The sequence below is a fragment of the Pantherophis guttatus genome, chromosome 1 (assembly GCF_059756535.1).
Source record: "Pantherophis guttatus breed Tessera chromosome 1, ASM5975653v1, whole genome shotgun sequence".
Lineage (NCBI taxonomy): Eukaryota > Metazoa > Chordata > Lepidosauria > Squamata > Colubridae > Pantherophis > Pantherophis guttatus.
Window position 1 is genome coordinate 61,336,431 of NC_142063.1, and position 12,701 is coordinate 61,349,131.

The window sequence follows — 12,701 nt, forward strand, 5'->3', positions numbered from 1 at the left end:
AAAACTGAGGCAATTTAGCTCATAGTAGCTGCTGCTGTTCTTCAGCTCAGTGAATTCTGGCATAAATTTTGAACAGCTCTGTAGAATGGGAACTATCTCACTGCATGAATTTTTAGAGAGCTGTCAGCTAAATCAAAGATCCAAAGGTTAAATCTTGCACTCTGAGACATCTTGATGAATTGTGGGACTTCATACTACAGTGTGCCTTACATGTGATAAATGGATTGTATTTTTTCCATATATGCTGACTTTGATTTAATAATAAACTCTCTTGTAACTGCTTTAAAACTTTGGATTCAGAGCAATGATTCCTGGGATGCCATCCCAAGAATTTGGGATTGACCAATTTTTTCCCTTGGAGGTCAGAAGGAAGGTTCTACTCTTGGAGGAGGAATCCAACATCAGGTCCCCCACGTATCACACCATTGGCTTTTGCAGCTGGTGTTTTCCTTAAGGTAACTGGTGCAATGGTTAATGCTAGGATGGATGATTTATTTATTTATTTACTTACTTATCTGTACATTTTATATAGCTGCCCTATCTCATCAAACAAGTGACTCTGGGTGGTGTACGACAAAAATGATTGACGGTAACATTTAATCCCCAGTCCAGTTTTTCTTCTCTCTCTGGAAATAGGCATACTTGGTCTTAGGCAGCAGATATCTTGGGACAGCCTGGCTGCTAAATAATGATGATGCTAAATAATGATGATGACTTAGATGATGCTCTTCCACATCACTCCACTCTCGCTGCAATTCTGTAGGTCAGGCTAAGAAACAGCAAGCGGCCAAAGATTGCTCAGCAAGTTTGAAGGAAATTGGAATCTTAGTCCAACATTAATTATTACAGCATCTCGGGCTCTTTCTATACTTAATTACTCTAGACCTAATCACATAACATAAGACAACTCATTATATATATCTGGGTGGTGTTTTTTTTTATGGCTAGTACAGAAATCTGTTAGAGGCTCCAATATGCTTTACTAATGATAGTGCTTTCACATTTACCCTTCACTCAAAATGTAGGTTAGCCTTATCAGCCTGCCCTCCAGTCTGCTGATGCTGTGCTTAAATGCCAAGTCATTCTATAATAAATCAAGAGTCCTCCATGACTTGATTGTGGACAAGGGGCTGAGCTGGCACATATTCCTGAGACATTGATAGATGGGCTGAGGAGAGAGTTGATTTTACTGACTTTGCGTTCTTGAGGATTTGGTGTGGCCTTCTACCGTTCCTTACTTAGCAAAATACTAACCTTCCCAACCCCCATCATTTTCTCTTGATATCGTAGTATAGTGTTCCATGAACCGATGGGTAGATTTAAAGTTGTCTCTTTGGAGATGAGAATACTGGGTATGTTAGCATGGTAAAAATCAAGCCAGCTCTTCTTCTTCTTTTCCTTCCCTTTTCATTACTTCAGATGATTGCTTGAGTCTGTGATTCTCCAGTTAGAAGTCATTTTTTTTGCCAGGGACTAAATGTACTGCATAACTGTGAGGTGTCCACGCTGCACCTCTCTAAAGGATCCTTTGTTCTGGCTTCCATCTGTACATGGGCACACATGTGAGACCGCATATGTATATGAATATGCCTGGCAATATCTAGGGCTATAACTACTGGGAAGGCATTGCTTTTCCACTATCAGGGGAACAGCAATTATAATTGTGGATCCATATGGCTATCTTAATTAACTTCTTGCAATTCCCATCCTTCCAACAGAGGGGAAAGTATGTGATATTGTTAAAGCTAGGATTCAGCCTTACTGGAATAGCCTAGTAGTATTTATTGAAAATAAGTGACATTTCATTCAATTAGCCTGACTCCCTCAAAACTTAGCTTTGTATGGCAACACTTTCCACCTGACTGTTTTTTACCCCCTTAATCACTGCACTAACAAAATTGAAGCTGTGTTTGTTATTGTTTTCTTAAATTAGCCCCATCCTTAAGCTGGGTTTTAGAACAATGAAGTAGAAGAGAAGGTTGAAGCCAAATATTTTAAGCAGGCAAAGTACAATTCCATTCCCATCGCATTAGCAAGATCTTCCACTGCTGTACTCGGACAGTTCTTTATAGCCTCAGGAGGAAGTGGCAGCACTCCTCATTCTACTTAATGCTTTTATGCCACCATACTCAAGTCCCTTCTTTATATCAATCTGATGCATCTGCTCCCTTCACTGATTTAGGAATGCTGTTGGATCAAACTGGAAGGAGCAAGTATGTAATCAGGAGATCAACGGTGCTGATGGCAGCAAGGAAATGGTGGAAGATGCCTTTTAGGAACATGATGAGACTGGTGTGATTGCACCAAGATCTATCTAATCAATTGAGAAACAAAAAAGGATAAGTTTAAAAGATGGAGAGTGGTGCATTTCTGCATTTAGGGAGAAAAGACAGATGTACTGATACAAGTTAGGTGGTTCCTGGCTTTGCAATAGTACTTGTGAGAAGGATCAGAGAGTTTGAGGAGACCACAGAATTAAATAAGCCATCAGTTATGCTTCAGCTGCCAAAATGGCTAATATAGTTGGGGGCTTCCTCAACAGACCTATAGTGCCAAGATCATGGAAAATGATATTGCCTTTATGCTGCACCAGGTCAGACTGAATCTAGAGTATTGTATCCAGTTCTGATCACCACAATGCAAAAAAAAAAAAAAAAAAAAAAAAGCAGGGGGGGGGATGTTGAGTTTAGCTTAAAAAAAGAGATGGCTAAGGGAAAGCATAATAGCAATCTTCCAAAGGAAATCATAGGGCTGAAGGTGTGGATCAGTGGTGAAATGCATTTACCTTCGCTACCGGTTCGGAAATGTGAATGTGCGCACCACTTCTGCATATGCGCAGAGCCCTCTGCGCATGCACAGAGGGTCAAAAATGGGACATAATGATGTCCTGGTGGGTGGGCGGAGCCTCCCACCGCCGGCCCTACTGGCTCACGCGAGCTGGATAGATCCTGCTGGATTTCACCACTGGTATGGATTCCTTCTGCATAGCACCTAAGGGTAAGACAAGAACTAATGGGTGAAAACTTTATTGTGAAAGTTGCAAAGTTGAACTAAAGAGGATTCTCCTGACCATTAGAGTTATTGAGCAGGGGAACAGCCTGCTCCACCACTGGAGGGTTTCCAAAGAGGGTAGACAACTATTTTCTGGGATGGTCTGAGTACTCATGCACCAGGCAGCAGTTGCACTACATGTCCTTCAAGATACTGCCCAAGTCTATGCTTCCATACAGAGAGTAGCAGATTGTCTTGGCTTTATTGGGAAGAGTAAAGGATGCCTCTTAATCTCTCCCTCCCTTCTCTTTTATCTACAAACACCTTCATGTTCTGCATTTTACAACAAGAACATCAAAGAAAAGAATACCTAATTTTATTTTAAAATTACAAGTCAAGGTTTTGTAGGGAGATGAGTACCCTTATAAAGATTTCTTAGAATGCTCCTCCTTCAGATGAATGAATAGCACATTGCTTCCTCCCAGCCATACAAGCTCTATGCTCGTAGGCAGACATTTTATATATGACAATGGTGAAAAAAGTTGGTGTCTTAAAAGTCTACTACATCCTAACAACATCCCCTTGCTGATCTCCAAGACCACTTTTCTGGATGGGCAAGCTCAGAATGTTCAACCTTTCTGGGCCCTGAAATGCCCACCTCTATTCCCAAGAACAGGGTGGGGGGAAGCCTGGCCTTGTATGCTTTTGGAGGATGACCTTTGATGTGATTTAAAATGCCTGGTACAGATCTCAAAATAATGAAAGTTATGGATCCATGGCTTGGTGAACATACAAGCTGAGAAGCAGAAGCTGTAAGGCCAAGTCTTCTCCAAAACATGTGTTCATCTAGGCATCTTTACATACAACTGACACACACCGCTCCATGGGAGAAGAACCTGATGGACTCAGAGCTCCTCATATTGCTTGGTGGTCTCTGAGTATTCAGCTTTGTATGCAGTGGTCTTTTCCACTGCATACATAGTATAGTAGCATAGTTTGCATAGTAGAAGAGACTGAAATATAGATATCACATCTGGAGCAAGGCTTACCTCAGAGGCTTATTTCTTTCTTGAAAGGTCTTGTGGATTGTAAACGGGATTCCTAATTAAAGCAATTAGTGCTTTAATTTCAATTAGAAATGAAGCCTAAAAAATGGAAACAAAATTCTGGAATTCTTAATATGCAGCAATTGCATTATCTAAGTCTCCGTAAAGTAAAGAATGAGCAGCGAGAATGAGAACATTCCATACAAATGTCTCTGAATAAATGAACGGGGAAAATATCATTACCAGTAATATTGCTGTTTATATTTTAAGTGAAATTTATAAATCAGTACACCATAATCAGATACATGGATGTCAAATAAAACAAACCTACCATGGCAACTGTTCAAAATAAATAGCTTGAGAGTACTTTTGCTATCCCATGAAGTACGTATTTTGTCAGAGGACAATCAGGAAACATAAAAGGAGTCAATACACTAAAAGAATGAATAAGAGTTTCGGTTAGGGTAATGTTTAATAAAGAGGAGGAAATCTGAAATGGATGTTTACATATTTCATCCATTCATTTATTAATACATGGGTCTTAATGGTGGATACTTTCTTTGGAGAAGATCCCAACTTCATTTCCAAGGATTTGGAAGAAACCTACTGGATATCTAAATTCCATTCAGTGTAAAGAAAATACAATGGTCTGAATCTTTATGAAGTAGTTTACCATGTGTCATTAATACGTACTCTTGTTCTGTACATCCCCTTGTTCTTCTAATCTCCTTGCCCTTTTAATTCTGTTGCAATCATATTTTGTGCCTCATGCTATATCATGTTGCACATGCATATCTTCTGCATCTGCAAGAAGAGATTTTTGGAGATATGCCACAAACAAAAACAAATGAAATGGCATAAAGCAAATGGCTCTGTTTGGCAGTGCAGAGAGTATTAAGGGGATCAGAAAAATAAAGGCATAAACAGCAAGCACCAGTGCCTCTTTCATACTGCTGTGCTGATGGTTGCTGGTACATTAACGTCACAAAATAATACTGTGAGAGAAGCTTCTACTGGTAGAAGAAAGTTAAATTTCTCTAAATGTTCTGTAAGGTAAGAGCTTCATTTCCCCCCCATTTTTCAGATGTGCTAGACTCCTCCTCCTCCAGAATTCACAACCAATGTGGATACATATACATGAACAATTGGAGACATTGGAGAACAATGCACTCCCATCTCCAGAAAGAAACTGAGATCCTTTCTTTCACATGAACACAGATGCCTCCTGTGCACCCAGTACCATCTCCATACTTTTTTGATTGAGACGTCTGCAACTCTCTTAAATATGGAACAGTCTTCCCCTTAGAGAAAGCAGTTGCAAATTCAGGGATTTTGTAATCAACCCTTTTTGAGATGTAGGGGTTGACAGACAGCCTGTATGTGTGTGTCTGTTTGTGTGTGTATGTAAGCGTGTGCATGAGCAGAGAAGAGTTCCAGCTCCGGTGTGCATTTGCTACTAACCTGAATTAGTTTAAATAATTTTGCTCCCAGGCAAAGAGAGGAAATCCTCTTCCCTAATCCCTTGAGCCATCAGCAGTAGCTTTGTGAAGATTTGAGGCTTAATGGTTCAGCCTGAAAGTGGTGTCCTTTCATCACTCCTCTATGATTTATCAACTGCCTTTGACACTTTGACCAAGAGATGGCCTTGAGCCTTTTGTGGAACTCTTGGGTCCTGCTCTGGCCAAGAGCATTCTGTGCGTTTGATTTAAGTGGGCATTTTCAGTTGTTCTCAACATATCTCTAACCTTGTTTAGTCACCTTCTTTCCCCCTCAGTTTGGCAATGTCCCCCGAAGCTTTTCAATTTCTGCATCCTATCATTACCCAAAAGCTATTGCTTTTATACTGATGACACACGATTTTACCTCTTGCTGTTTGTTTAGGAGCTTTAGCGAAAATGCATTGCCTTTAGGAAGAAAGCTCTATCTCACTCAGCATTTTCCCAGTCTAATATATTTTGTTAATTATCTCTCCTTTTCTCTTCCTCGTAAAGAGCTTTTGATGGCCATCTCAATGTTTTCTTTTTCGATTATGTGTTAAGAGCGAGGCCGTTGTTTTGCAATTTGTCAATTCTCGGCTTTCCAGCTCTCTTTAATCAGACAATAAAATGTGATTTTATCATCTCTGAAATGTTGCAAAGGGGGCAGGAATTAAAACTCAGAAGGTATTAGCCTTCTAGTTTACATCGAGTCTGGATTTAAGGTTAGCATTGTGGGTGCTGCTGCAGAACGCAATGTACTGTCGGAGGGTGGGAGGATGTGAACCTGCTGCCTCTCTGTGGCATCTCCCAGCAAGGTGCAAATGAAGTATGAAATAAAAACTCCTTGCCCACTCAGTGTACAGACAGAAAACAGATATTCTTTTAGCCTCACTGCTGAGAGGTGTGATTTGCTGTAATATTAACCTCACACAGAGCAAGAAAAGCTCCTCAGGTTTTACAGATGGAGAACCGAGAAATATAATATGTCTTATTGGGCCATCTTGGCTCCCTGTTTTTCCACCAATCAGGGAAAACCGCTGTACCCAAAGACTGATATTTAATCAGGCAGAACTAACCTGGAGCTGAGGCGATAACTGTGCTCGAAGACTTTGCATCAAAAAAATAAATAAATAAATAAATAAAAAATGATGCACCAAAGGCAATGAAATGTACACACAAATAAAGGCAAACAAGGTTGAGGGGAAAGATAAGAAAGCAAAAAAAAATGCTAAATGAAGGAAGAACATCTTGTTTATTTTAACATCTATTGCTTTGTTTTATTAGGCCATTCACTCGGGCAGATTCTTTAGAGCAGCTGTATCGATTGGCACCTTGCTACTCTATAGCTTGTCTCTTGTGGTAGCATCCCTACTGAATGGGATAAAAAAGAATAAATGCTCTTACATTCCAAATGCTACAACACAGAAATCTAAGTATTCCTTCTTAAACTTGCAAAAGCTCCGTGACAAGGTCTATTATTTCCTATTATACCATTTTAGCATATTGCATATGACTTTATAGTTCTAAAATGGATGGTAATTTTGGATTCTTCTAAACTGAGAAGCGGCAATAGTAGAAGAAATTAGGGCTGTTAGCTTTCGATGTGAAATATGGTGCATTTGGGTAATGTGGAAGGGAGGGAATGAGATGGGTCTCTGAAACTAAGATGAAGCACCAACATTTGACATGCCACTGACATGAAGAGCTTAAAAAGGGGGATATACTCAAAGAGGGATAAAAGTATTAAAGGTCAACTAGCCACCATGCTGGCTATATAATACTTATTCTGTCAGAGCCATAATAGTTGCTGGGGAATATGAGTAGGAAGGGACTTCTACCCTTATATTCTGCTTTGGGAACCCATAAACTTTGGATTAACACAAAGTTTAACACAATAGCAATAGCACTTAGATTTACATACCCCTTCATAGTGCTTTTACAGCCCTCTCTAAGCGGTTTACAGAGTCAGCATCTTGGCCCCAACAACCTGGGTCCTCATTTTACCCATCTCGGAAGGATGGAAGGCTGAGTCAACCTTGAGCCGGTGAGATTTGAACTGCTGAACTGCAGCTAGCAGTCAGCTGAAGTAGCCTGCAGTAGTGCACTGTAACCACTGTGCCACCTCAGCTCAATCCTAGACAAAGGTTTTGGTCTGCTTCTCACTTTGTCTTTATGTCCATAGTCATTACATGATCAGTAAATGGCTCATCTGTATCAGGGAGAGACAACTAGAGGCCAATAAACACCAAATAATTTTGTCATGCTTGACAAACTCAAATTCCTACAAACTATTTTTGTACTTTGCTCTAAGAAATACAATTGGCTTACATCTCTGTTGGGTGCATATTTATTATGGTTATTATTTTATGAATTTATATATTGCTGTTACGCTTATTGGGAGATAAAAGTGTTGTGAATGTCAATACATTGTTTAGGTTTCAAGAACTAAGAAAATCTTGCTGGATCAGCTCAGTGGCACATCTAGTCAATCATATGTTTTAGACAGACAAACTAGGTGTATTTAGGAAATTCATAGGCATAGAAAAGAAGGCATTGGCCTTCCTTCTACAATTGTTTTTCATTAATTGTTATTCTGTAGTTATCTTGTGTATTGTGGAAATAGCAAACAGCCATAATGATTAGTAGTTAATGGCAGTATGGTCCACCAAAGTTTTGGCCAGTTCCCTTCAAAGGTCATCCAAATTGATGCCCTTCATAGCATCGGATGACAGTGAGTTTTATTAACTTTGATGTTTTTGTTTCTTGGCCTGAGCTCAAGTTGTTTGGAATATAATGATTGCTTTTGCTCAGTTGCAAAATATATACCACTTCATAGTGCTTTACAGCCCTCTCTAAGCAGTTTACAAAGTCAGCATGTTGCCCCAACAATCTGAGTTCTTATTTTACTGACCTCAAAAGAATGGAAAGCTCAGAACCTTGAACCAGTCAAGATCAAACTCCTGGCAGTAAGCAGAGTCAGCCTGCAATACTGCATTCTAACCATTGTGCCACCACAACTCTGTAACTACATAAAGAACCATAAACAAGAGCATTTGGGATTTAGGCAGCCTTTCACATCTAAACCAACCAACCAACCAACCAACCAACCAACCAACTAACCAACCAACAAACCAACCAACCCACCCACCCACCCATTATACATTCCAACTGGATATTACTACATTGGAATCTCATGCACATTCCAGAAAAGCAAAGGACTATTTAAATTTCTCCAAGTGACTGATGAGGGTGGGAGGATTGCAGCAGCTCTTGTAGTTCCTCATTCTCTGCTGCTAGAAGTCACTGTTATATGTGCCATGTGACCTCGTGTGCTGCAGTGCCATGTGGCTTTCAGAGCGTATAAGGGAGGATGTTCCCCTGCCCCTAGAACAGACATAAGAAGACACCAATATTCCAATTGGTTCCATTGGAAAGAATTTTTAGGTTGTTTTAGCATTCTTCTCAGTTTCATAATAGGCAACTTGGAGTTAATGTTGTTAACTGAGAGCTATATGAAGTCTTGCCAGTAAAGAATTACAGGCATGTCTAATGTCTATCTTGACAGAATTATACTTCAAAATGCAATTCTGGACTCTGGGTCGCACTATAAAAACCAAATGACAACCCCCTTCCCCCAAAAGTATGCAGTTGGCCCATTTCTAATCTTTGGGTTAGCTCACTATGTTGTGTCACATGCAAAGTCATGGAATCAATCATAAACCAATCCATTATCCTCTTCTTAGAGACAAACAACCTACTCTCTAACAAGCAGTTTGGCTTCAGAAAAAAAACTGTCCTGAAATTTGCAACTCCTACACTGCAAAATCATAGGGACTTCAAAACTCGACCAGGGTAAAGCAATAGATGCAATTTATATAGACTTCTGTAAAGCCTTTGATTCAGTAGTACATGACAAGCTACTTCTAAAACTAAAATCTTATGGCATTTCTGGATCCCTGCATAAATGGATAGATGGGTTCCTATGAAACAGGCAATAAGTAGTCAAAATAGGGAACGCCCTATCAAACCCTGCACCAGTTAACAGCAGTGTCCCCCAAGGAAACGTTCTAGGAACCACACTCTTACATAAATGACCTTTGCGATCATATTATAAGCAACTGCATTTTCTTCACTGATGATGTAAAACTATTCAACACCATCGACAATGCTGCTACACTACAAAAAGACCTTGACTATCTATCAGAATGGACAAATAATTGGAATTCCGAATCTCAACCAACAAATGTACTGTCCTACATATTGGCAAAAAAAAATAAAAATAAAAATAAAAAATCAAAACACTAAATACAAGTTGATATGACCTTGTACATGACCCTCACTCTATTAAGGACCTTGGAGTACTCATCTCAAATGATATAAATGCCAGAACTCACTGTAACAACATTGCCAAAAAAGCATTAAAAGTTGTTAACCTAATCTTGCATAGCTTCTTCTCCGGTAATATTGAACTGCAAACCAGGGCATACAAAACTTGCTAGACCAATTCTTGAATACAGCTCATCTGTCTGGAACCCACACTGCATATCAGACATAAATACAATCGAATGAGTCCAGAGATATTTCATGAGAAGAGTCCTCCACTCATCTGCTAGCAACAGAATACCTTATGCCATCAGACTTCAAATTTTGGGATTAGACAATTTAGAACTTCACCGTCTTCGGTCAGACCTAAGTGTAGCACATAAAATTATCTGCTACAATGTCCTACCTGTCAATGACTGCTTCAGCTTCAACCACAACAATACATGAGCACATAATAGATACAAACTTGTGGTAAACCACGCTAAACTTGATTGCAGAAAATACAACTTCAGTAACAGAGTTGCTAATGCCTGGAATGCACTACCTGACTCTGTGGTTTCTTCCCCTAACCCCCAAAACTTTAACTTTAGACTGTCTACTGTCAACCTCACCCCATTCCTAAGAGGTCTCTAAGGGGCGTGCATAAGCACACCAGCATGCCTACCATCCCTGTCCTAATGTTCCCTTTTATATGTATCCATTTCATTGTATTCATAATTATGTTTATACTTATATCTGTTACCTATTACATGCTTGATGAAATAAAGAAAGGATTGTACTATATATGTACATACACACACACACACACACACACTCACTCACACACACACACACACACATATCATACTTAAATAAAATATATTTAATTTTCTGTGTGTCTTATTTATTAAAATATTTAAATTTATTTAATGTATTTCCATAATTTTTCAATAATGGAACAAGATCTATGTCTGCAAAAATGCTAATGAAGCTGGGAAACAAAATAATTTTGCAATCCCAACTTTATAGGCCAGTTGAAAACTATCCTTTTTTTGGGGGGTGGGTGGGAGTTGCTGCTAGGAACATAGATACTTGACAGGATAATTTGCCATTCCATTTGCATGAAGAGTGGCAGAGTGATAATTTCTTTGTTTCAGGTATTCCATAAATTCCGAATATCAGAAAGGATCCTCATTGTGACAGTCAAAGCAGACCATGGAAACAGGATGTGAATTGTTGCAAAAGATAATCCGATACAGAAAAAGTGTATTAAATAGGTTAATAGAATCTGTCTAATCAGATAATGGAGAACCACAGCATAAATTGCTTTCCCCTAAAATAAATACGGCTCCAAAGGTTGGTTTAAATGTGGAATCTTGCATGCACTGCTCTATTGGAAGAGGGTATAACTTTTAATTCATTATTTTTGCTCATCTGTTCATTAAAGTATTGGGTTCTATGTGCATAGAATTGTGGAATGTACATTTTGTTATCAGTTTTACTCTGTTCTTGTTAAGAACAGAGGAACTATAAATCATTTTCATGTGGATAAGCTTCGGTATTTCAAACGTCTTTATTTATATGCTGTAAAGGCAGGGACACAAAACTAATAGATTCATATCCACCTACTATGAAATTATGGCTGACTTTATTATTAAAGACATCATATTTGTAAATCATACAAACCAAATGGATATTTTAATGGAAATCCAAGTACACAGCCACCGCAGGAATTTAAAGATCATGCATGAAAATATATAGAGATGAATATGAAGGACCATGCTTTGTTTTTTAACATCTCTTGAACTATTGCTTTGTTCTATTTATCTTTTATCTCATATTTTTGTTTGATTATACTTCAGTTCGGTTTCTGAAAAGTACATGTAATATGGTACTTTTATAATATGGTACTTTTAAAATATGGTATTTTTGTAATATGATATAGCCAGTCTCCTTGGATCTTTCACTTATAATGGGAAAAACAGTCTATGCAGATCCTTCTACAAATTGACCTAGAGTTGAGTGACTGAAATTAGCTAAAAGTCATAACAAGAATAGATACTATACTAAAAGGACTGCGAATTTCCCTTATACAATAATAGATAATGTAAGAGAAAATAAAGTGCAGCATAAGTAAACAATTATAGGAATTGATTTAATGGATATTCAGGCATGTCCTTTAAATCTAGACGTCTGTAGAATCCAACTTTGTCTTGCAGAATAAGCTCAATCCAACAGATGAAAAAAAAAAGTCCATTGTATCCAGAATCCACTAAACAAAAATCCAATAAGGCTTTGTTGTTATGTGCCCAAACCAGGGAAACTGTTAATGTAAGAGATGAACCAGCAAAGAAACCTATGTTTCTAACATAATATACTCTAATATAAAATACTAACTGGAAGCCTGTGCTTCGCTACAAAACTATGTGATCCGGCGTGATAAACTGACACTTAAGCCTGAAATTTAATGAAGAATGTGTAACTCCGTAGTATCAGAGTGTGATAATATAAGGCAACTGGCGGGTGGAACAGAGGGGGAGTAGAATGTACCAGCCAGCAGGCCAGATGAGTCACATGCTGGCCAAACCCACGCCGGGTTTAGCAAAGGGGTAGCATCAAAGCGTATTAATATAAAGCAACTGGCAGTTGGGACAGAATTCCTTTCAGGTGGGGAGAGGGAGTAGAACGTCTAACTCCTTAGCATCAGAGTGTGTGAATATAATACTGTATATGAAATACTAATGATCTGATGGTCATTTCAAAAAAATCCTTTCTTAGCGAGTACCTAGAAGACAAGAGGAACATAGGTGCCAAATTTCAAGTTTGTAGGCTTTACCATTCTGGAGATTTCATGACGAGTGAGTGGTATTTGGCTTTCATATAT